This window comes from Procambarus clarkii, chromosome 89 (genome assembly GCF_040958095.1).
Source record: "Procambarus clarkii isolate CNS0578487 chromosome 89, FALCON_Pclarkii_2.0, whole genome shotgun sequence".
Classification (NCBI taxonomy): Eukaryota; Metazoa; Arthropoda; class Malacostraca; order Decapoda; family Cambaridae; genus Procambarus; species Procambarus clarkii.
This window is the reverse complement of record NC_091238.1, coordinates 2,626,957-2,652,590: the sequence shown is the minus strand read 5'-3', so window position 1 is coordinate 2,652,590 and position 25,634 is coordinate 2,626,957.

Here is a 25,634-nt window from a genome sequence, read left to right as displayed (position 1 = left end):
AGTAACTTGTTTGCCACCCATTCAGATGCCTGACAGACCAAACAAATTATAACAGGTGGTCGGTCAACAGAGATTTATCTACTTTACTTTTCTTCAGTACTCTCTTCACCACCTTCACCAGACCTGTCAACAAGGACCTCCTACTCAGTCCTCTACGCAAACTGACCGGCCGTTCCCTTCTTATTCGTTAGGCAGCTTGACAACGCTTGCTGGACGTATTTCACCCGCAAGTGCCTCGCCACACACCCAGTACACGGGAGGAATCTGCCCCAGAAAACATTCACTAAGAGCCCCTTTAACCCTACAGCTACGACTCCTGTAACGCAATGCTTGACGCCACACCTTTCCCCGGATAAACCCAGCTTACACTAACACTAGTGACCTGAGACATCGTATCTCTGCTGATGTCACCTAAACGGTCCTCCTCGACGTCACAGCACCTTTAATTATGAAGTGACTTTGTGATCAGACTTATAAGTTGTGATTAGTTTCCACAACTCATTATACGGCAGCCATGGAAACAAAAGGAAATAGTTACGTACCTTAAGAATTGGTGGATTCCTGTCACACGATGAGCTATTGACATCTTACCTGAAAAAGCATGAAAACTGATTATTTATATTCATTTGGCCACGGTTTAATAAATGAACATTATCAAATATCACATGAATAACCATATTTTAATAAATATATATATAAACAGCACAGGTGAAAGTGACGCTTGAGCATGGAGGTGTTCCTTACCTTGACCTGAAGGACGAGGATGCTGGAGTACCTGGTGTAGCGAGGCGAGGCTGGTACAAGTGGTGGACAACACTGCTAGCGACACGCTCACATACGCAAACTTTCCAACACGACGTAATATTTAAACACCAGACGAGAAACACTGCACTAAGAATTAGAGGCACCAAGACGTATGTAATTTGGAACAGCAGTTAAGGTCTGTCTTTGACTTTATTTGCTGTAAACTACCAAACTATCCCGCGTCAACACCTCGCCAAGTTCAGCAGGAGCAGCGTTTTCTGCCCTGATGTCTGCCTTATTCCCCACCGACGCACACACTGCACTTCACGGAGTTTAGTAAGGAAAGAATGAATATATGGAAACCCGCATCACTACATAAACAGAAATTAATTTCACTCCAAGATACAAGTCACAACACGTTAACAGGTTGTCAACATTACAATATCCAGTCACTCTAACTCTCTTATTCTGAATATCAAGATCACTTTCCATTTTCCAGCAGTAGTGTTTAAATTCATCACGAAGCCGTTTCATTTGTTTGTCACACTAACTACAGTCTGCCCTTTGCCATCCTCACGCTAGGCTGTTTAAAGCAGCGGCCATCCTCCACAGACGCATTCATCAATTTTAAATTACTGTGTATTAAAAATTGGTTTGTCCTCATATATAAATTAATATTATTATACATAATAATTATATGTATAGTTAGGCGTAGGTTAGGTTAGGTTAGGTTAGGTGTTAAGGTTCTGTTGATGTTTATTTGTATTTGAAGTACGTGGGTGAAGACTTCATAGAATTGTTGTTCGAACACAGGACGTGAACGAAGCACTTGTTCTGTAAGTGTTCGGGCGTCAGTCAGCCCGTCCTCCAAACAAAGACTCAAAGTTCATTCCATCCACCCGCTAAACCCCCTGTTTATGAATGAAAAACGGTTTACACACGACTCACAACTGATGACGTCCGAACACCCGGAACAAATGCTTCGCTGTTGACTTTTGTTCGAACCACAACCCTGTAAATGCTTCACCCACGTACTTCAAATACAAATAATCGCCAATGGAACCAAATCACCTAACCTAACTTATGCCTAACTATACATAGAATTATTATGTATAATAATATTATTTATTTATTTATATATACAAGAGTTCTTACATTCTTGTACAGCCACTAGTACGTGTAGCATTTTAGGCGAGTTCTTAATCCTATGTTCCCTGGAATACGACCCCCGCGAAGAATCATTTTTACAACAAAGTAACCATTTTATTGTTGAGTTAAACAGAGGCAACAGTTAAAGATTTGTTCCCAGTAAGTCCTCCCTGGCCAGGATACGAACCCAGGACAAAGCCCTCGCGGAACAGCAGGCGAGCGTCTTACCACTGCGCCACAGACACCTTATTTATATTAGCAGTAATATTAATTTTTTATTAAGTTCATTAAGTTTATTAAGTTTTTTATTAAGTTAAGTTTATTAAGTTCTATTAATTTATATATAAGATCAAATCAATTTTTAATACACAGTATGTTAAAATTGATGAATGCGTCTGTGGAAGACGGCCGCTGCTTTAACCAGCCTAGTTTGAGGACGGGTTGACGGTGAAGAATGTCTTTCTGTGGAGGTTGAACCCTCTCATAGCCCAGGTGCTTCATCACAACTCAGCTTGGAAACACAACCCATGCTTCAACACAAGCTGTAAGTCAAGTACTGACTTACGTAGATTTTGAAAAAAAAACAGTGAGTATATAGCTTATACGATGTGAACCCGATGGCCCTCTTTTATGATGATTTGTGAAATCATTGCCCAAATGCTTCGTTCAGTTCCTTTGTTTAAAGCGCTAAACATTTCGTCCTCCTAATCAAGGATTGAAAGCTCGTTAATACAGCGTCCAAAACCAACCCGTTTATGAATGCAAAGCACTTTACACATGATTATATAATATTATTTTATTTTTGAGAAACTGCAGATTTTCAATACACTTCGCGTTAAACATGCTGAATACGTGTTGCTGACGGTCACAGCTCGATAGGTCATTACTTTAGGATGGCTTGCTGAATGCTCCGCCTACGTACCGCAAATAGATGTAATTATCTGTAGAACCAAAACATCTAACCTAGCCTATCATAGGCCTAATTATGCTAAAGAATTTAATATACATAAATGTTCATTTCTATTCGCGAAAACCTCGTTTCTGGTTTTATTGTACATTAAAGTTAACGGATGTGTTTTTGGGTCTGGTGGAAGCTTGGATGAGCAGTGTGTCGAGGCTTCAAAGGACGGGCTTTTGAGGACGTGGTTATGAGGCCGGACTGAGTCATTTGCGTTAAAATTACGCGGGTGAAATATTTAGGGAATGTCCGCTTGGAATAAACGACACGAGTGATGCATTTGATCGATGTTTTGAGGTGAAACTGTGATAAAACACCGCCTTCCTTCCAGTGGGTTCATGAGCGTGTTCATTCGAATCTCGAATGGAAGACCTAAACCCTTTACTTTCCCGGTTCAATTCAGGGTCAGTCCTCATGTACAAAGTCCAAGTCCTTATTGTTCTAGCAGTAAAACTCCCTATTTACGAATGTAAAGCACTTTACACACGACAGATGACGTTCAAACATTTCTTGAACATTGCTTTGCTGACATTCGCTGTTCGAATCGCACCTGCAAATGTTTCAACCAATAATTTCCAGTAGAACCCAAACGCCATAACCTAATCTATACTAGACTTAGCTATACAAGATCTAATACATTACAATATTAATTTACATTTGAGAAAACAGTGATTTTGAGTACACGATATGTTAAAATTAATATATGGGTCTTGTGGAAGTCCCCCGTTCCAACCAATACGACGTGAGGCCGGGTTGTGAGAGCTTGAGTCATAATGAATGGTTAGCGAGTACTGAGCTGTACTGAGTGTATGACAGAAATACGAGAAGTTGATCTGAAGATTTTCACCGCTTCTGATGGATAACAGAAACAAGTGTTTACTTAAGGTAATTTACTGAGACTGTATCTTGTAAGGTTAATGCCTGAGCGTGAACAGTAGACCTATAAAGTATTAAGGAGTGCAGGGACCTTAATTATTCGACTGTTGTTTGACAATGTCCTAAAACTGTACTGAAGTTTTCATTGAGTAATGTGAGAGAAAACGGGGAAGAAAACGCCGCTATTACTGAACTTTGCGAGGTGTTGACGCGGGATAGTTTAGTATTTTACAGCGAATATAGACGAAGACAGACCTTAACTGCTCTAGGAAATTTACGAACATTTAAATATTGGAATATACGTCTTGGTGCCTCTAATTGGTGCTGAAATATTACGTCGTGTTGTTACGTTTCTGTATTTCAGCGTGTCGCTAGCAGTGTTGTCAACCACTTGTACCAGCCTCGCCTCGTTAGACCAGGTTCTCGAGCCCCCTCGTCCTTCAGGCCAAGGTAAGGAACACCTCCATGCTCAAGCGTCACCTTCACCTGTGCTGCTTATATATTGATTAAAGTATGGTTATTCACATGGTATATGTTAATTTTTATTTATTAAACCATGTACACAAATATATTAATCAGTTTTCATGCTTTTTCAGGTAAGATGTCAATAGCTCATCATGTGACAGGAATCCACCAATAATTAAGGTATGTAACTATTTTATTTTGTTTCCATGGCTGCCGTATTACGAGTTGTGGAAACTAATCACAACTTACAAGTCGGATAACAAAGTCAAACACATAATCAAATGTGCTGTGACCTCGAGGACCGTCTAGGTGACATCAGCAGAGATACGATGTCTCAGGTCACTAGTGTTAGTGTAAGCTGGGTTTATCCGGGGAAAGGTGTGGCGTCAAGCATTGCGTTACAGGAGTCGTAGTTGTAGGGTTAAAGGGGCTCTTAGTGAATGTTTTCTGGGGCAGATTCCTCCTGTGTTCTGGGTGTGTGGCGAGGCACTTGCGGGTGAAATACGTCCAGCAAGCGTTGTCAAGCTGCCTTGCGAATCAGAAGGGAACGGCCGGTCAGTTTGCGTAGAGGACTGAGTAGGAGGTCGTTATACATAGGTCTGGAGTAGGTGGCGAAGAGAGTACCAGAACAGTAAAGTAGACCCGCCTCAACAAAGCCCCGCCCCTCCAACTTTACATTCCCTCACTGGTCATGGAACTATATTCTCCAATATAATTTAAAACTCTTCATCCTAAGAAAAATCGGAAAGGTCTTCCACAGACAGTATAGTTACACTAGCCATGCCCTGTGGCACTGGGTGTAACGTGTGTGGCACTGGGTGTTAGGTGTGTGGCACTGGGTGTTACGTGTGGCACTGGGTGTTACGTGTGTGGCACTGGGTGTTACGTGTGTGGCACTGGGTGTTACGTGTATGGCACTGGGTGTTACGTGTATGGCACTGGGTGTTACGTGTGTGGCACTGGGTGTTACGTGTGTGGCACTGGGTGTTACGTGTATGGCACTGGGTGTTACGTGTGTGGCACTGGGTGTTAGGTGTGTGGCACTGGGTGTTACGTGTGGCACTGGGTGTTACGTGTGTGGCACTGGGTGTTACGTGTGTGGCACTGGGTGTTACGTGTATGGCACTGGGTGTTACGTGTGTGGCACTGGGTGTTACGTGTGTGGCACTGGGTGTTACGTGTGTGGCACTGGGTGTTACGTGTGTGGCACTGGGTGTTACGTGTATGGCACTGGGTGTTACGTGTGTGGCACTGGGTGTTACGTGTGTGGCACTGGGTGTTACGTGTGTGGCACTGGGTGTTACGTGTATGGCACTGGGTGTTACGTGTGTGGCACTGGGTGTTACGTGTGTGGCACTGGGTGTTACGTGTGGCACTGGGTGTTACGTGTGTGGCACTGGGTGTTACGTGTGGCACTGGGTGTTACGTGTGGCACTGGGTGTTACGTGTGGCACTGGGTGTAACGTGCAGCACTCCAAGAAAGCCGCGTGCAGGGCTGAGAGGGTCACATGGTTAGCAAGCGATGAGTCACAATAACGTGGCTGAAGTATGTTGACCAGACCACACACTAGAAGTTGAAGGGACGACGACGTTTCAGTCCGTCCTGGACCATTCTCGAGTCGATGGTTATATGTGCAGAAGCACAGCAGACAGAAGCACAGCAGACGACGCGGCCGCAGACGAGTCAGACGACTGTAATGGGCTTAAACAAGCACTTCCCAGCCGTCTCAGAATCTGCCGGAAACCTTCTCAACATTCTCAATTACAAAAAAATTCTCATTAGCATAAAATTTTCCCTCGGTGGGAGTGCCCCGTTGCTGAGAAAGAGCACAGGTGTGAAATGTTGCTCATCTTTTTAATAGCACTAAAGTGAAAATTTTTAAATTACGTTACCCTTGCTGAGAGGATTTTTTTTTAAAAGGGGGGGGGCCGAAATGCTTAACGAGGATGCATGTGTTACTGGTTGTTTTCTTCGCGAAACACAAAGGAAAAAGTTGAAATGGTCTAAACTATGAGATTTAATCATATTTCTCTGGAATTGGAAAGTGTGTCCAGGAAAGGATGCTCGCAAAAATATGTTGTTTGATGTTTTATTGTGTGTGTGTACTCACCTAATTGTACTCACCTAATTGTGCTTGCGGGGGTTGAGCTCTGGCTCTTTGGTCCCGCCTCTCAACCGTCAATCAACTGGTGTACAGATTCCTGAGCCTATTGGGCTCTATCATATCTACATTTGAAACTGTGAATGGAGTCAGCCTCCACCACATCACTTCCTAATGCATTCCATTTGCTAACTACTCTGACACTGAAAAAGTTCTTTCTAACGTCTCTGTGGCTCATTTGGGTACTCAGCTTCCACCTGTGTCCCCTTGTTCGCGTCCCACCAGTGTTGAAAAGTTCATCCTTGTTTACCCGGTCGATTCCCCTGAGGATTTTGTAGGTTGTGATCATGTCCCCCCTTACTCTTCTGTCTTCCAGTGTCGTGAGGTGCATTTCCCGTAGCCTTTCCTCATAACTCATGCCTCTTAGTTCTGGGACTAGTCTAGTAGCATACCTTTGGACTTTTTCCAGCTTCGTCTTGTGCTTGACCAGGTACGGGCTCCATGCTGGGGCCGCATACTCCAGGATTGGTCTTACATATGTGGTGTACAAGATTCTGAATGATTCCTTACACAGGTTCCTGAACGCCGTTCTGATGTTAGCCAGCCTCGCATATGCCGCAGACGTTATTCTCTTTATGTGGGCTTCAGGAGACAGGTTTGGTGTGATATCAACTCCTAGATCTTTCTCTCTGTCTGTTTCATTAAGTACTTCATCTCCTATTCTGTATCCTGTGCCTGGCCTCCTGTTTCCACTGCCTAGTTTCATTACTTTGCATTTACTCGGGTTGAACTTCAACAGCCATTTGTTGGACCATTCACTCAGTCTATCCAGGTCATCTTGTAGCCTCCTACTATCATCCTCTGTTTCAATCCTCCTCATAATTTTTGCATCGTCGGCAAACATTGAGAGGAACGAATCTATACCCTCTGGGAGATCATTTACATATACCAGAAACAGTATAGGTCCAAGGACTGACCCCTGCGGGACTCCACTTGTGACGTCTCGCCAATCTGAGACCTCACCCCTCACACAGACTCGTTGTCTCCTGTTGCTTAGGTATTCCTCTATCCACCGGAGTACCTTCCCTCTCACTCCAGCCTGCATCTCCAACTTTCGCACTAGCCTCTTGTGTGGCACTGTATCAAAGGCTTTCTGACAATCCAAAAATATGCAGTCTGCCCACCCTTCTCTTTCTTGCCTTATTTTTGTTGCCTGGTCGTAGAATTCAAGTAACCCTGTGAGGCAGGACCTGCCATCCCTGAACCCATGTTGATGCTGTGTTACAAAGTTCCTTCGCTCCAGATGCTCCACTAGTTTTTTTCGCACAATCTTCTCCATCAGCTTGCATGGTATGCAGGTTAGGGACACTGGCCTGTAGTTCAGTGCCTCCTGTCTATCCCCTTTCTTGTATATCGGGACTACGTTAGCTGCTTTCCAAATATCTGGCAGTTCCCCTGTTGCCAGTGATTTGTTATACACTATGGAGAGTGGTAGGCTCAGTTCTCTTGCTCCTTCCTTTAGAACCCAAGGGGAGATTCCATCTGGGCCTATAGCCTTCGTCACGTCCAACTCTAGTAAACACTTCCTTACTTCCCCACTGGTAATCTCAAACTCTTCCAGTGGTTCCTGGTTAGCTATTCCCTCACTTACCTCTGGAATTTCTCCTTGTTCTAAGGTGAAGACCTCCTGGAATTTCTTATTCAATTCCTCACACACTTCCTTGTCATTTGTAGTGAATCCTTCCGCCCCTATCCTTAATCTCATAACCTGTTCCTTTACTGTTGTTTTTCTCCTAATGTGGCTATGCAACAATTTAGGCTGAGTCTTTGCCTTGCTTGCGATGTCATTTTCGTATTGTCTTTCTGCCTCTCTTCTCATCCTGACATATTCATTCCTGGCATTCTGGTATCTTTCTCTGCTCTCCAGTGTCCTGTTATTCCTATAGTTTCTCCATGCCCTTTTACTTTGCTGCTTAGCTAGCCTACATCTTTGATTAAACCATGGGTTTCTCATCTTCATTTCTCTGTTTTCCTTTTGGACTGGGACAAACTTGTTTGCTGCGTCCTTGCACTTCTGCGTGATGTAATCCATCATATCTTGGGCCGTCTTTCCCCTGAGCTCTGTTTCCCATGCTATATCTGTTAGGAATTTTCTTATCCCCTCATAGTTTCCCTTTCGGTATGCTAACCTTTTGGTTTCGGTATCCCTCCTCGAGTTCAATAACCCTTCTTCAATCAAGTACTCAAACACCAGTACACTGTGGTCGCTCATTCCTACTGGGTCCTCAAAACCGATTTCTCTTATGTCGGAGTCGTTCAGAGTGAAGACTAGGTCGAGTCTCGCTGGTTCGTCATTGCCTCTCATCCTTGTGGGTTCTCCGACATGCTGCGTTAAAAAGTTGCTTGTCACCACCTCCAATAGTTTGGCTCTCCACGTATCCTCGCCTCCATGCGGTTCCTTGTTCTCCCAGTCAATCTTTCCGTGATTGAAGTCGCCCATGATGAGCAGGTGGGATCTATTTCTACAGGCAGCAGAGGCTGCCCTCTCAATTATAGTGTTAACTGCCTTGTTGTTGTTTTCATACTCTTGACTGGGTCTCCTGTCATTTGGTGGAGGGTTGTATATTACTGCTACTACTATTCTTGGTCCTCCCATTGTTATGGTGCCTGCTATGTAGTCTCTGAACTCCTCACAGCCCGGGATGGCCATCTCCTTAAAACTCCATTCCCTTCTCATGAGTAGGGCCACTCCGCCTCCTCCTCTACCTTCCCTCTCTTTCCTTATTACTGTATACTCCTGGGGAAACACGGCATTCGTTATGATTCCAGAGAGTTTTGTTTCAGTGAGTCCGATTACATCTGGGTTAACTTCTTGTGCTCTTTCCCTTAGTTCACTTGTCTTGCTTGTGATCCCATCTATGTTCGAGTACATCACCCTGAAACTGACTCTCTTCTGCTTCTTTTCTGGGGGGGACCTTTGGGATCTGGGGTGAGTGGGAGCTGGGGGGACCTGGCACGGGGGGATTGGTGGAGGAGGGAGGGCTTGGGGTGGTGGGGGAGAGGGGGAGGGTACAGGGGGTGGATAAGAGGGGGAGGGTACAGGGGGTGGATAAGAGGGGGAGGGTACAGGGGGTGGATAAGAGGGGGAGGGTACAGGGGGTGGATAAGAGGGGGAGGGTACAGGGGGTGGGTAAGAGAGGGAGGGTTGGGGAAGCATGGGGGGAGGAGAGGCTGTGGGGGATAGGGGAGATGGGGGGGCTTGGGGGGAGAGAAAAGGGTGGAGGGCTTGGGGGGCGTGGGGGAAAAGGGAGGGCTGAGGTGGGTGAGGACGAGGGGAGGGTTTAGGGGAGTGGGGGAGAGGGGAAGACTTAGGTGGGGTGGGGGAGAGTGGGGGGCTTAGGGGGGAGGGGGAGAAGGGAGGGCATGGGGGTGGGAGAGACGGGAAGGCATGTGGGAGAAGGGAGGGCATGGGGGATGGGGGGGAAGGGAGGTCCTGGGGAGAGGGGTGAGGGGAAGAAGGGGGGTGAGTGGGGGGAGGGGGGTGGGTGGGGGGAGGGTGCCCTAGGTGGGTACTTAGTGAGGGGCTGACAGGGGATGGGGCAGGTTGGGTGTCTGTTGGGTAGAATTTGGGGGTGGTGCCCCAATCCCTGTGGCTGTTGCACTGTTTGAGGAGGGTTCTCCACTTCCCTCTGTGTGTGTGTGTGCGTGTGCGTGCGTGTGTGTGGACATCGCGCTAGACAACTAGTATATTGGTCCCTCTTTCCCGGTGAAAAAGTCACAGTATTGTGACTTATTCACACACAATACAATACCCCACAACACAATAATGAGAGTATTGTGTTGAGGGGGAGGCTGACATTGTGTTGTGGGGGGAGAGGGCTGAGAGTATAGTGGTGGGTGTGGGGGGGGGAGGGCTGAGAGTATTGTGGTGGTGGGGGAGGAGGCTGGGAGGATAGAAACATCACAGTAGGCCTACTGGCCTATGCCAGGCAAGTCTATTTCCCACACATGTCTATCCTGGCGTCTTCCTCTCCAATCTGTGCACGAAGATTATGAAAAAAATTCTTTCCATGGCAACTTCATCAAGTTTTCCCGAAATTTCTCCTAACTTTATATTTGTTTTCATTGGTAAGAGATCAAAGTTGATTCGATTAATTTTCACACTCCCAGTAGGTCTGGCAGTACTGAGCCGGTGACTTCTGATTGGCTGACCTTCTCTTGAGCTCCTAATGGTGCAGTCTGTAGCGCATGTTTCTTAGGAGATCGAGGGGCGCGAGTACGATCCCATTGCATATCCTAATTTTAATTTTTATCATTCATTATGTTCTGGTGATATTAGTGAGCGCTTTTCATAACCCCATTTTAAAGACCTTTATCCATTATTATATTTTTTGTAATATATATGTAGAACTCTACGCTGTTTCTGAGAGCTCGATTTTGGGTTCTTAATGTATTCTTATTAAGAATATTCTTAACTTTAAGAATTGTATTTGTCCTCCATTGAATGGTTTCGAGCCAGATAGCGACCATCGTGTAGGTCTGGGGACCAGGAGCCAGATAGCGACAATCGTGCTATTATTCGTGCTATGGTTGCTATTTAGCAACGCGCATGCGTTGCTGAGCCACAGGAACGCATGGCTGGGTACAGCTAGTATATAATAAATGCTTTTAAAGTCCATCCTTGTGAACAACTTGAGCAGTAGGTAATTATAATGAATTTACTCTCCCCTTGAGTGGGAGATGAAAGCTGCCTCTAATTGCTTCTACATCAGTTAGTATGGAGAAATTCTTTTGGATAGTGGCAGTTAGGTGGAGCGTCTTAAGATGGTTAGGATATTAAGCGAGGCTCTGATGCTTCCTTGAGCTCGCGGATAGTCAAGAGGACTCCTGAGCGCGGCGCTCTTTTTGCAAAATGGTGTTAATTATGACGGTTACCTAGAGGGACATACCAGTGAAAGCACACCCCCTCCACTCACACCCACACACCCTCCACACAACCCCCCCCCCCCTCCACACACCCACACACAAACCCCCCACACAAACCCCCCCCCACAAACCCCCCACACAAACCCCCCACACACACCCCCCACACACACCCCCACACACACCCCCACACACACACCCCCACACACACACCCCCACACAACCCCTCCACACATCCCCCCTCCCCACAGAAACCCCCCCCACACACGCGCGAGTTCAACACGAGCTAATGTAAAGTTATGGAAGTGGGACTAGGTGATAGGAAACCAAAGGGACGGTACACAATGAAGGGAAACTGCCTACCTGTGACGACACAAAAAAAAAGAGACCTGGGCGTGGACGTAACACCTAATCTTACTCTTGATAAGTAAATAGGATAACGACAGCAGCGTACTCTACACTGGCAAAAGTTAGAACATCATTCAGAAACCTAAGTAAGGAGGCATTTAGGGTTCTTTACACTGCCTACGTGAGGCCAGTCTTAGAATATGCCGCCTCATCATGGAGTCCACACCTGAAGAAACATATAAGGAAACTGGAAAAAGGTTCAGAAGTTTGCAACAAGACTCGTCCCAGCGTTACGAGGGATGGGGTATGAAGAGCGCCTGAAGGAACTGAGCCTTACGACACTAGAAAAAAGAAGAGAGGGGGGGGGGGGATATGCTAGGAACGTATAAGATAATCAGAGGGATTGACAGAGTGGGCATAAACGAAATATTCACACGTAATAGTAACAGAACGAGGGGACATGGGTGGAAGCTGGAAACTCAGATGAGCCACAGAGATGTTAGGAAGTTTTCTTTTAGCGTGAGAGTAGTGGAAAAATCGAATACACTTAAGGAGCAAGTGGTGGAAGCAAATTCTATTCATAATTATAAAACTAGGTATGATAGGGAAATAGGACAGGAGTCATTGCTGTAAACAACCGATGGCTCGACAGGCGGGATCCAAGAGTCAATGTTCAATTCTACAGACACAAATAGGCGAGTACAAATAGGTGAGTACACACACACACACCCACATATACCTCACACAGACACACCAAACATACACCCCCCCACATACACTCCACCAACACCCAGAACCCACACACGCCCCCACCCACACCGGCTCCATTCACCTGGAGTATAAGACTTAATTTCTTCCCTCCCGCATTTGAGATGAAATGCAAATTCGTCGAGTCCCAGTTTTTCTGGAGGAATTTTTATTGGTGCCATCACCATTTTACTGCCTTCCGATGTCGTCGACATATTTGGCTTCCCGGGAGCACAAAAGCATTTTTATAGGTTATCCATATGCATGATTAGTCGCGGCACTCCTGTCTTGGCACTGGTGCTCACATGGGAGCCTCCTGTCTTGGCACTGGTGCTCACATGGGAGCCTCCTGTCTTGGCACTGGTGCTCACATGGGAGTCTCCTGTCTTGGCACTGGTGCTCACATGGGAGCCTCCTGTCTTGGCACTGGTGCTCACATGGGAGCCTCCTGTCTTGGCTGAATCTTCACATATTATCTGGCATTTGATCTTCACTGGAGCGTGCTCGAATCTCGTTGTCAACTCTCGCAAAAATATAATGAAACATCTTATTCATATTTGGGTTCAAACAGGCTGTTATATATCTATGATTTTGTATTAATTTCATTGAAGACAAAGCCTATTTGAGGATAACATTATCATGTTAAATTTTTGACGAAGTTAATTTTTTAGTAATGAAATTACGTTCATCCACATTGACTGTTGACCCCACGACGACTGTTGTGCTTGCAAGAACGGCGTTCGATCCCAAATGGTTTTAGTGGCTGTTGATTGGTCCTTCACTCCATCCAAATATGCTGTTCTCATAACCAGGGCTATAGAGTTCTAATGGCTCTGTGCTTACGCCTTACCTTGTTAACCAATGACACAAGAATGTAGCGACTCTCCGCTACGCTGCTTGGCGATGCTAGCGGTCATAAGCATCCACGGAGATAAGGATCTGAGAGTTAAGCAAAACCCCGACTACTTCTGATTGGTTTACACATTAATATGGTATAGAACCCGTATAATATGATACCTGCCGGAGGTCATATTTAAAGTTTTGCCCAACGTGGTTCCCCCTAGAGCATGACCACAGGGGGGAACGTACCTTTTTGGTCATATTTAACAACATTATATATATATATATATATATATATATATATATATATAAGGAAGGGGGTGGTAGGAGAAAAGCACACAGAAACTGTATTGGAGGGGACCTACATTCCCTCCAATGCGTTATGTGTGGTTTCCTCCGAGGCTATGGGTCCCCCCTTCTTCCAGCCAGAGGTGGTACTCCCTTCCATTTAATATATAATTTATATATATATATTTTGTTCGTGGTGCATTGTTTGCTTATTATAACGTCAGGCTGACGTTTTTTTTAGGTCATGAGTCTGGGAACAAAACAGTATCGCGATGAAGTAAATATTTTTAGTTTCTAAAGATAAAGAAAAAAGTTGCATGCAAAATGAGGTGGACGGAAGAGTTTAGAAAATTCCTGCGAGCGATGAAGGGCTTATTTTTCCTTCTCAAGTTTAAGGCAGTAAAGGAGAGTATTGTTATTGTGCAGGAGGAGTTCCACCTTGGAATTTTAATGCAAATTCACATGAATTCAGATTTTAAAATTTACGAATCATCACCAGATATTGCAAAATTGCTGCCATGAGACATGGGTTTGTTTTTCCAATGTGTAGGTTGTGAGTTTGTGTAGGTTGTAAGTTTGTGTAGGTTGTGAATTTGTGTAGACGGTGACTTTTTTGCAGTCTGGTAATTCTTGTTGGCTGTTACTATTTGGATCTTGTTAGTCTGTTGTTACTTTGGCTTCTGAAGCGATAACTTTTAGTGAAGACTGAGCCTTGCGCAGTGGTCACCGCACTTGTCTTGCACTTGAAGCTCACATCTTAGACATTCTTACATGCTTAATTACTCCTGATGACTCTGCTCACCTAATCGTAAATAGTCTAGAACTACAGTAAACTGTGTTCATATCAATGACTTCCGGTTCTTCAGGTCGTCCTCGTGTCCCTTCCAAGTGTTATATATTCATAACAGCTTAAGGCTTTCATTTTAAGATTACCTTCCCCGCTCTTAGTCTGTCTCATATCCCCTTCAAGTGAAACACGGTTATACTAGCTTACGGCTTTCACCTGATAGACGCCTTACCTTTCGAGCTCTACACAGGCGAGAACTTCGCTACCCAGGAGATGCAGTTGGGAGCTGGAACATCCAGAGAACTTTAAAGCACGTCCAGCGCTGCTCTGGTACTTCTTCAGCGACGACGGCTGCAGATTTTGCCACTGGATCATCACGCTACAGTTGGTTCTCGCTCTAGCGAACACCGTCGACGTCTTCAAAGGGCCTTCCAGCGACCCTCCCTGGCTTTGACGCCGCTGGTGTAGCGAGGTCGTCGGGTCCTGACGATGCCGGAAAAGCGAGAGGAATGCCACGAGGTGTGTCAGTCGTACATGAGAGGAGCCGCCTCATCAAAGACAAAGGTCTCCTCCCACCCGCCACGGCGGAGGCATAATGCATGTGGAGACGCCTGAAGCAAACAGTTCACCGCCACCTTATTAACGCTCCCGGCCTGTCCTATGTGTCGCTACACCCCTGGCCTGTCCTCTCTGTGTCGCTACACTCCTGGCCTGTCCTCTCTGTGTCGCTACACCCCTGGCCTGTCCTCTCTGTGTCGCTACACTCCCTGGCCTGTCCTCTCTGTGTCACTACAACCCTGGCCTGTCCTCTCTGTGTCGCTACACCCCTGGCCTGTCCTCTGTGTCACTACACCCCTGGCCTGTCCTCTCTGTGTCGCTACACCCCTGGCCTGTCCTCTCTGTGTCACTACACCCCTGGCCTGTCCTCTCTGTGTCGCTACACCCCTGGCCTGTCCTCTCTGTGTCACTACACTCCTGGCCTGTCCTCTCTCTGTGTCGCTACACTCCTGTAGGGACACAGTCGCTCTATCATCTGCGCTCTTGGGCTAACCAATAGGAAGGATCCCAGGCACCTAACTGCTACCCAGCGGGTCTTGCCTTACCCGGGCTTCAAAGTTCAAATGGGTAATGATTAGCTGCCTTAACATCCTTCCCTTATAAGGCCAGACCAGTTGTGCAGTTGATAAAAGCCACTGACTCCCATGCTGGTGGTCGGGTGTTCGAGGACCCTATTGCCCAGGTGAATGATATGTTACATTCACGGTTGTATTGTAAATAGTTTATATATAAAGAATGGGGTGGTAGGAGAAGAAAATATTTGTGTTCAATGAGAATCCACAAGGTCTTCTCTGAACACACTTTTTCTTCTCCGAGGCTATGGGTCCCCCACATTTGTACACCAGAGGTGATACCCTCACAACTTTATAATATATATATATATATATATATATATATATATATATATATTTGTGACGGGAAAGTGTTGGAGTATAGATGTTCGGCAGTCCTCCAATGGCAGGTGTCAATGCCTGGTCACACTTACAAAAAAAAGATAGACTGCTTGCCTGTTGTCTGTAGTAAGTTAGAGGGAGAAACACGTAAAACACAAAGTATGAACAATGAAACTTTAATATATTTACTTTAAACATAAATGAAAATAAAGATAAATCTCGGGTAAATGACTGGTGTAATAAAATGACAAAGATAAATGCAAAAACACAATAGATCAAATAATATAATGTGAAATGGTGCTGAGAATATCGGCTTTAGCTGAGACCTCCCTTAGTATACGAAAGCCAGAGAGCTTAGTATGCCAGAGAGAGATGTCAACTCTAAGAGCACAAAGAATATTCTGAAGTTGATGGCTAGTCAGGCTAAGACGTCGACTCAGGTAGATGGCGCTGAGGTGCAGGGTGCAGGAGTACGGTCGGCGAGTCACCAATCAGGAGCAGGCAGGCTGGGATGGGTAGTTTGCTGGTTGACGACGAGCCGGCATGGAGGGTGTGTGGAGTAGGGGGGTTCTTGGGTACGTTTTGCCTCCTGGTCAAAACGTTTTGTGCTACTGGTGACGTATCTTGAATGAAGCATCTTCTACTTGTATATTTGACGTAACTTTAAGTAGGGAAGAGCAGGCTCAATCTCTCTTGAAAGAGATTATCGTCACAATATATATATATATATATATATATATATATATATATATATATATATATATATATATATATATATGTTTCATTGAATATGACCGCATATTCTGTATTTATTATTTTCTGGTTTAGGGCTTCTATCCCTCTAACTATTTTCTTAGCATCAGGGCTTAATTGAAATAGGAGTTCTCCAAAACTCATTTTCGTACTTTTAAGGTGAAGAAAAGAAGTGATTTACTATAGAGTGTATTACACTTATTTGTATAATTTGCACGACGTTTCGAACCTCCATGGTTCATTCTCAAGTGAACAGATCTTACAATACTAGTTGATTTTATACCCGCATTAGGTCAGGTGATAATACAATGAAGGTGAAAACATGGGGGGATACATAAGGGATAAACATAGGGGCTGCAGAAGGCTTATTAGCCCATACGAGGCATCTCCTATCTAAACACAAAGATTAATCCAGTGTAATTGGCCTGTTATGTTGGACATTGTCTTCTGTGTTGGCATCGATATGTTCTTGTCTTGTCCTTACTCTCATGGTGGGTAGAGTAAATAGTTCCGTGATTTGGGTGTTCATGGTAGGTCGCTCTATTCTTATGTGAATTGCCTCAAGAATTTGTAATCTTCTTGAATCTTGGGTTTTGTCTATTATGCAAGTATTCTTGTTCAACATTTCTCTTGTTAGAGTAATGTCATGGGCTTGTCTCATGTGATTCCTAGGGGCACCAGATTGAAGATGGCATGTCAAACGCCTCGTCAGCTTGGTCGACGTCATACCTATGTACTTACATTGAAGGTTACATACTTCGTGGGGGCAAGTGTACATGTATACAACGCTTGACTGCTGTAGAGGGTTCTCCGTCGGCTTCGGGCTGTTTTTGATAAGGAGTTCGGAAGTCTTCTTGGTACTTCCTGGTACCAGAAGTACCAAGAAGACTTCCGAACTCCTTATCAAAAACAGCCCGAAAGCCGACGGAGAACCCTCTACAGCAGTCAAGCGTTGTATACATGTACACTTGCCCCCACGAAGGATGTAACCTTCAATGTAAGTACATAGGTATGACGTCGACCAAGCTGACGAGGCGTTTGACATGCCATCTTCAATCTGGTGCCCCTAGGAATCACATGAGACAAGCCCATGACATTACTCTAACAAGAGAAATGTTGAACAAGAATACTTGCATAATAGACAAAACCCAAGATTCAAGAAGATTACAAATTCTTGAGGCAATTCACATAAGAATAGAGCGACCTACCATGAACACCCAAATCACGGAACTATTTACTCTACCCACCATGAGAGTAAGGACAAGACAAGAACATATCGATGCCAACACAGAAGACAATGTCCAACACAATGTCCGATTCGAGTGTTGTTATATTATCATAGCAATATGGAAGTTGTAGTGAAGGACCTGGTGACTCTAGTGGGAGCCCTGAGGACAGAGTTGGACTCTCTGCGGGAGGAGGTGCGTCAGCTTAAAAAACAACGAGAAGTAACGAAAGAGGAGACCAGCAGTAAAGGGACCTCGTCTTGGAGAGTTGCGAAAGACAGGGGCCTTAAGAAGACTTTGATAAAGCCGCCTTCAAACGCCATAGCAACTTCAAATTCATTTGACGTTTTGGAGGACGAGTGCTGTGGAGAGACTGTGGATCGCGCAAAAGGGAAAGCAACGAAGAGAAAGGAAGCGCAGGCCCCTCAGAAAGTAAAGGAAGTACCTAAGCAAACATTAGTTGTGGGAGATTCCCAGATAAGGTATTTGGATAGAACGTTTTGTGCTAGAGATAGGGGGAACAGGTTAAGGGTTTGCTATCCCGGAGCTGGCATTGGTGATATTATAAACAACATGAATGATATTATGGCTGGTAATGGGAACAATCCCATTATTTGCATTAGCGTGGGAGGAAATGATGTTGGTCGAGTCAGGAGTGAGGAACTGATTCAGAGGTATAAAACAGCCATAGAGTTAGTTAGGAGCAAGGGAGGAATCCCGATCATATGTGGCATTCTTCCAAGAAAGGGAGTGGGAAATGAATGGATATCGAGGGCACTTGGTGTCAATTGCCGGCTGGAAAGATATTGCAAATCAAATGCAATATCTTTCATAGACAACTGGGAACACTTCTATGGAAGAAATGAAATGTATGCTCGTGATGGGGTGCATCTATCGAGAGCTGGGGTTGTTGCTGTTGCGAACTCGCTAGAAGAAGTGGTTAGAGGTGTTTGTTTGGGTTTAAACTGTTAGTAGATAGAGGTATGGGAATTGATTTGGAGGAAGGAGGTAATAAAAGTATGTGTTTGTGGGAGAAAGGAATTGGCAAAACGATCAGGGAAAGAGAAGGTCCGCAAAATAACAATTCACTTAGGGTATATTACACTAACAGTAGAAGTCTAAGAAATAAAATTAACGAATTAAATGCTCTTGTCTGCACAGAAAAAATAGATATTATTGCACTTACCGAAACGTGGATGAATGTAGAAAATAGAGAACTATTAGCTGAATATCAAATATATGGATTTAAACTATTTCACACAGATATATTAGACGAGGAGGTGGAGTAGCCATATATGTTAGGGACAATTTGAAATGTAGTCTCAAAGAGGGAATCAAAACAGAGCCACACACAGAAACTATTTGGATTGAATTAAACGAAAAAGCTAATAATATTATAATAGGAGTAATATATAGGCCACCAAATTTAGACAGAATGGAAGCAAAGCATCTATGGGATGAAATATCTAGAGCATCTAGATCTAACAGTATTTATGTCATGGGTGACTTTAATTTTAGCGGAATAAACTGGTTGAACAAAACAGGGAATAGTGAAGCAGAAGATTTTCTAGAATTAATTGACGATTGCTTTCTTACGCAACACATTAAGGAACCAACACGGGAAAATAATATTTTAGATTTAGTGTTAACTAACAGGGAAACGCAAATTAATGACATCGAAATAGGGAGTGAGCTAGGGAGCAGTGATCACAAAGAAATCAGATTTAGCATAGAATGGAATAGACCAGTAGGAGAAAATTCTGTTAAAGTGCCAGATTTTCGAAAAGCTGATTTTAATAGCCTAAGAAATTTTTTGGGTCAAATTGATTGGAAAGGCTTGGGTATGGGGTGTGGGCCGGTCTTGGAGCGAGACATGAACCCAGCGATAGGTGACTTAAATGGGGATTTCGATGTGGATTCAATATATAACTTATTTAAGAATATTCTAAACAAAGCACAGGAACGTAGTATACCATACAAATTGAATAGATCGTATACTAATGACCCAAAGTGGATAACAAAGAATTTGAAGAACCTTATAGGTAAAAAGAGAGCTTGGTACAAAAGGATTAAAAATGGGGAGGTCACTTTAGAACAGGAATTCGTACAACTGGTTAGAAATGTTAAAAAAGAGATAAGGAAAGCAAAAAGAAACTATGAAGTTCGCATAGCAGGGCAAGCAAAGACAAATCCTAAAGGGTTTTTTCAGTTATATCGTACTAAGACTAGGGAAAGGATAGGTCCATTAAAAACTGAGACAGGTCAAATAACAGATAGTGATGAAGAGATGAGTAGTATTTTTAATAAATATTTTGTATCTGTATTTACTAAAGAGGAACTTAACAATATGCCTTCAGCCGAACAAGTCTGTGGGTGGGGACGAGGACAGGTTGACGAGTTTAGCAGTTACCAGGGAGGATGTTCTTAAACAAATAGTAAAACTCAAACCAAACAAATCCCCAGGGCCGGATGAAGTGTTTGCTAGGGTGCTTAAAGAATGCAAAGAGGAGCTTTGTGACCCACTGTCAACCATATTTAATAAATCAATAGAGTCAGGCAGAGTGCCAGAGTTTTGGAAAGTTGCTAATGTGATACCAGTTTTTAAGAAAGGAGATAGATCACTTGCGTCTAACTATCGACCAATTAGCCTAACGTCTATTGTGGGAAAGTTACTCGAATCTATAATAGCACATAAAATTCGTCTTCATCTTGAAAAACATAAATTAATAATTGAGTCGCAACATGGTTTTATAAATGGCCGTTCATGTTTAACAAATTTGTTATCTTTTTATTCTAGCATTGTTGAGGCAGTTGATAGTGGTAAGGATTGCGATGTTGTATACCTTGACTTTAGCAAAGCTTTTGATACAGTGCCACATGAAAGACTGATTAAAAAAATAGAGTCTCATGGTATTGGGGGTGCTATATTAAGCTGGATTAGGGCATGGCTATACCAAAGGAAACAGAGAGTTAGTATAAATGGAATCAAGTCAGAGTGGGAAAATGTTGTAAGTGGAGTGCCTCAAGGCTCTGTCCTGGGACCTCTGTTGTTTATAATATATATAAATGATTTAGATTCAGGTTCGAGTAGCAACATTTGCAAATTTGCCGATGATACGAAAATCGGTAGGGAAATTAATTCGGAGGAGGACTCACTATCACTTCAAGTTGATCTAGATAGGGTTTTGAAATGGTCAAAGGATTGGCAGATGCAGTTTAATGCTGATAAATGTAAAGTTCTGAGGTTAGGTAATGATGATAGAGTTACAAGATACGAGCTAGATGGTGTTGTGATTGCGAAGTCGGATTGCGAAAGGGATCTGGGAGTTATGATTAGTAAGAATTTAAAACAAAAGGATCAATGCATAAATGTTCGTAATAAGGCAAATCGGACACTTGGATTTATTAATCGCAGCGTTAGTAACAAGACACCTGGTGTGGTTCTCAAGCTATATCTTGCTCTAGTTAGGCCCCATTTAGATTATGCAGTTCAGTTTTGGTCGCCATATTATAGAATGGATATAAATTCACTTGAACGTGTCCAGCGTAGGATGACTAAGTTAATTCCCCAAATTAGAAATCTTTCATATGAAGAAAGATTAACAAAGCTTAAGTTGCATTCACTGGAAAGGCGAAGAGTTAGGGGTGACATGATAGAGGTTTACAAGTGGATGAATGGACATAACCGGGGGGATATTAATAGGGTATTAAAAGTATCAACACAGGACAGAACACGAAACAATGGATATAAATTGGATAAGTTTAGATTTAGGAAAGACTTGGGTAAATACTGGTTCAGTAACAGGGTTGTTGATTTGTGGAACCAATTGCCGCGTAACATTGTGGAGGTGGGGTCCCTCGATTGTTTCAAGCACGGGTTGGACAAGTATATGAGTGGGATTGGGTGGTTATAGAATAGGAGCTGCCTCGTATGGGCCAATAAGAACATAAGAACATAAGAACAAAGGTAACTGCAGAAGGCCTATTGGCCCATACGAGGCAGCTCCTATTCTATAACCACCCAATCCCACTCATATACTTGTCCAACCCGTGCTTGAAACAATCGAGGGACCCCACCTCCACAATGTTACGCGGCAATTGGTTCCACAAATCAACAACCCTGTTACTGAACCAGTATTTACCCAAGTCTTTCCTAAATCTAAACTTATCCAATTTATATCCATTGTTTCGTGTTCTGTCCTGTGTTGATACTTTTAATACCCTATTAATATCCCCCCGGTTATGTCCATTCATCCACTTGTAAACCTCTATCATGTCACCCCTAACTCTTCGCCTTTCCAGTGAATGCAACTTAAGCTTTGTTAATCTTTCTTCATATGAAAGATTTCTAATTTGGGGAATTAACTTAGTCATCCTACGCTGGACACGTTCAAGTGAATTTATATCCATTCTATAATATGGCGACCAAAACTGAACTGCATAATCTAAATGGGGCCTAACTAGAGCAAGATATAGCTTGAGAACCACACCAGGTGTCTTGTTACTAACGCTGCGATTAATAAATCCAAGTGTCCGATTTGCCTTATTACGAACATTTATGCATTGATCCTTTTGTTTTAAATTCTTACTAATCATAACTCCCAGATCCCTTTCGCAATCCGACTTCGCAATCACAACACCATCTAGCTCGTATCTTGTAACTCTATCATCATTACCTAACCTCAGAACTTTACATTTATCAGCATTAAACTGCATCTGCCAATCCTTTGACCATTTCAAAACCCTATCTAGATCAACTTGAAGTGATAGTGAGTCCTCCTCCGAATTAATTTCCCTACCGATTTTCGTATCATCGGCAAATTTGCAAATGTTGCTACTCAAACCTGAATCTAAATCATTTATATATATTATAAACAACAGAGGTCCCAGGACAGAGCCTTGAGGCACTCCACTTACAACATTTTCCCACTCTGACTTGATTCCATTTATACTAACTCTCTGTTTCCTTTGGTATAGCCATGCCCTAATCCAGCTTAATATAGCACCCCCAATACCATGAGACTCTATTTTTTTAATCAGTCTTTCATGTGGCACTGTATCAAAAGCTTTGCTAAAGTCAAGGTATACAACATCGCAATCCTTACCACTATCAACTGCCTCAACAATGCTAGAATAAAAAGATAACAAATTTGTTAAACATGAACGGCCATTTATAAAACCATGTTGCGACTCAATTATTAATTTATGTTTTTCAAGATGAAGACGAATTTTATTTGCTATTATAGATTCGAGTAACTTTCCCACAATAGACGTTAGGCTAATTGGTCGATAGTTAGACGCAAGTGATCTATCTCCTTTCTTAAAAACTGGTATCACATTAGCAACTTTCCAAAACTCTGGCACTCTGCCTGACTCTATTGATTTATTAAATATGGTTGACAGTGGGTCACAAAGCTCCTCTTTGCATTCTTTAAGCACCCTAGCAAACACTTCATCCGGCCCTGGGGATTTGTTTGGTTTGAGTTTTACTATTTGTTTAAGAACATCCTCCCTGGTAACTGCTAAACTCGTCAACCTGTCCTCGTCCCCACCCACATAGACTTGTTCGGCTGAAGGCATATTGTTAAGTTCCTCTTTAGTAAATACAGATACAAAATATTTATTAAAAATACTACTCATCTCTTCATCACTATCTGTTATTTGACCTGTCTCAGTTTTTAATGGACCTATCCTTTCCCTAGTCTTAGTACGATATAACTGAAAAAACCCTTTAGGATTTGTCTTTGCTTGCCCTGCTATGCGAACTTCATAGTTTCTTTTTGCTTTCCTTATCTCTTTTTTAACATTTCTAACCAGTTGTACGAATTCCTGTTCTAAAGTGACCTCCCCATTTTTAATCCTTTTGTACCAAGCTCTCTTTTTACCTATAAGGTTCTTCAAATTCTTTGTTATCCACTTTGGGTCATTAGTATACGATCTATTCAATTTGTATGGTATACTACGTTCCTGTGCTTTGTTTAGAATATTCTTAAATAAGTTATATATTGAATCCACATCGAAATCCCCATTTAAGTCACCTATCGCTGGGTTCATGTCTCGCTCCAAGACCGGCCCACACCCCATACCCAAGCCTTTCCAATCAATTTGACCCAAAAAATTTCTTAGGCTATTAAAATCAGCTTTTCGAAAATCTGGCACTTTAACAGAATTTTCTCCTACTGGTCTATTCCATTCTATGCTAAATCTGATTTCTTTGTGATCACTGCTCCCTAGCTCACTCCCTATTTCGATGTCATTAATTTGCGTTTCCCTGTTAGTTAACACTAAATCTAAAATATTATTTTCCCGTGTTGGTTCCTTAATGTGTTGCGTAAGAAAGCAATCGTCAATTAATTCTAGAAAATCTTCTGCTTCACTATTCCCTGTTTTGTTCAACCAGTTTATTCCGCTAAAATTAAAGTCACCCATGACATAAATACTGTTAGATCTAGATGCTCTAGATATTTCATCCCATAGATGCTTTGCTTCCATTCTGTCTAAATTTGGTGGCCTATATATTACTCCTATTATAATATTATTAGCTTTTTCGTTTAATTCAATCCAAATAGTTTCTGTGTGTGGCTCTGTTTTGATTCCCTCTTTGAGACTACATTTCAAATTGTCCCTAACATATATGGCTACTCCACCTCCTCGTCTAATATATCTATCTGTGTGAAATAGTTTAAATCCATATATTTGATATTCAGCTAATAGTTCTCTATTTTCTACATTCATCCACGTTTCGGTAAGTGCAATAATATCTATTTTTTCTGTGCAGACAAGAGCATTTAATTCATTAATTTTATTTCTTAGACTTCTACTGTTAGTGTAATATACCCTAAGTGAATTGTTATTTTGCGGACCTTCTCTTTCCCTGATCGTTTTGCCAATTCCTTTCTCCCACAAACACATACTTTTATTACCTCCTTCCTCCAAATCAATTCCCATACCTCTATCTACTAACAGTTTAAACCCAAACAAACACCTCTAACCACTTCTTCTAGCGAGTTCGCAACAGCAACAACCCCAGCTCTCGATAGATGCACCCCATCACGAGCATACATTTCATTTCTTCCATAGAAGTGTTCCCAGTTGTCTATGAAAGATATTGCATTTGATTTGCAATATCTTTCCAGCCGGCAATTGACACCAAGTGCCCTCGATATCCATTCATTTCCCACTCCCTTTCTTGGAAGAATGCCACATATGATCGGGATTCCTCCCTTGCTCCTAACTAACTCTATGGCTGTTTTATACCTCTGAATCAGTTCCTCACTCCTGACTCGACCAACATCATTTCCTCCCACGCTAATGCAAATAATGGGATTGTTCCCATTACCAGCCATAATATCATTCATGTTGTTTATAATATCACCAATGCCAGCTCCGGGATAGCAAACCCTTAACCTGTTCCCCCTATCTCTAGCACAAAACGTTCTATCCAAATACCTTATCTGGGAATCTCCCACAACTAATGTTTGCTTAGGTACTTCCTTTACTTTCTGAGGGGCCTGCGCTTCCTTTCTCTTCGTTGCTTTCCCTTTTGCGCGATCCACAGTCTCTCCACAGCACTCGTCCTCCAAAACGTCAAATGAATTTGAAGTTGCTATGGCGTTTGAAGGCGGCTTTATCAAAGTCTTCTTAAGGCCCCTGTCTTTCGCAACTCTCCAAGACGAGGTCCCTTTACTGCTGGTCTCCTCCTTCGTTACTTCTCGTTGTTTTTTAAGCTGACGCACCTCCTCCCGCAGAGAGTCCAACTCTGTCCTCAGGGCTCCCACTAGAGTCACCAGGTCCTTCACTACAACTTCCATATTGCTATGATGATCATATCTACACTTGAAACTGTGTATGGAGTCAGCCTCCACTACATCACTTCCTAATGCATTCCATTTGTCAACCACTCTGACACTAAAAATGTTCCTTCTAATGTCTCTGTAGCTCATTTGAGCAATCAGTTTCCACCTGTGTCCCCTAGTG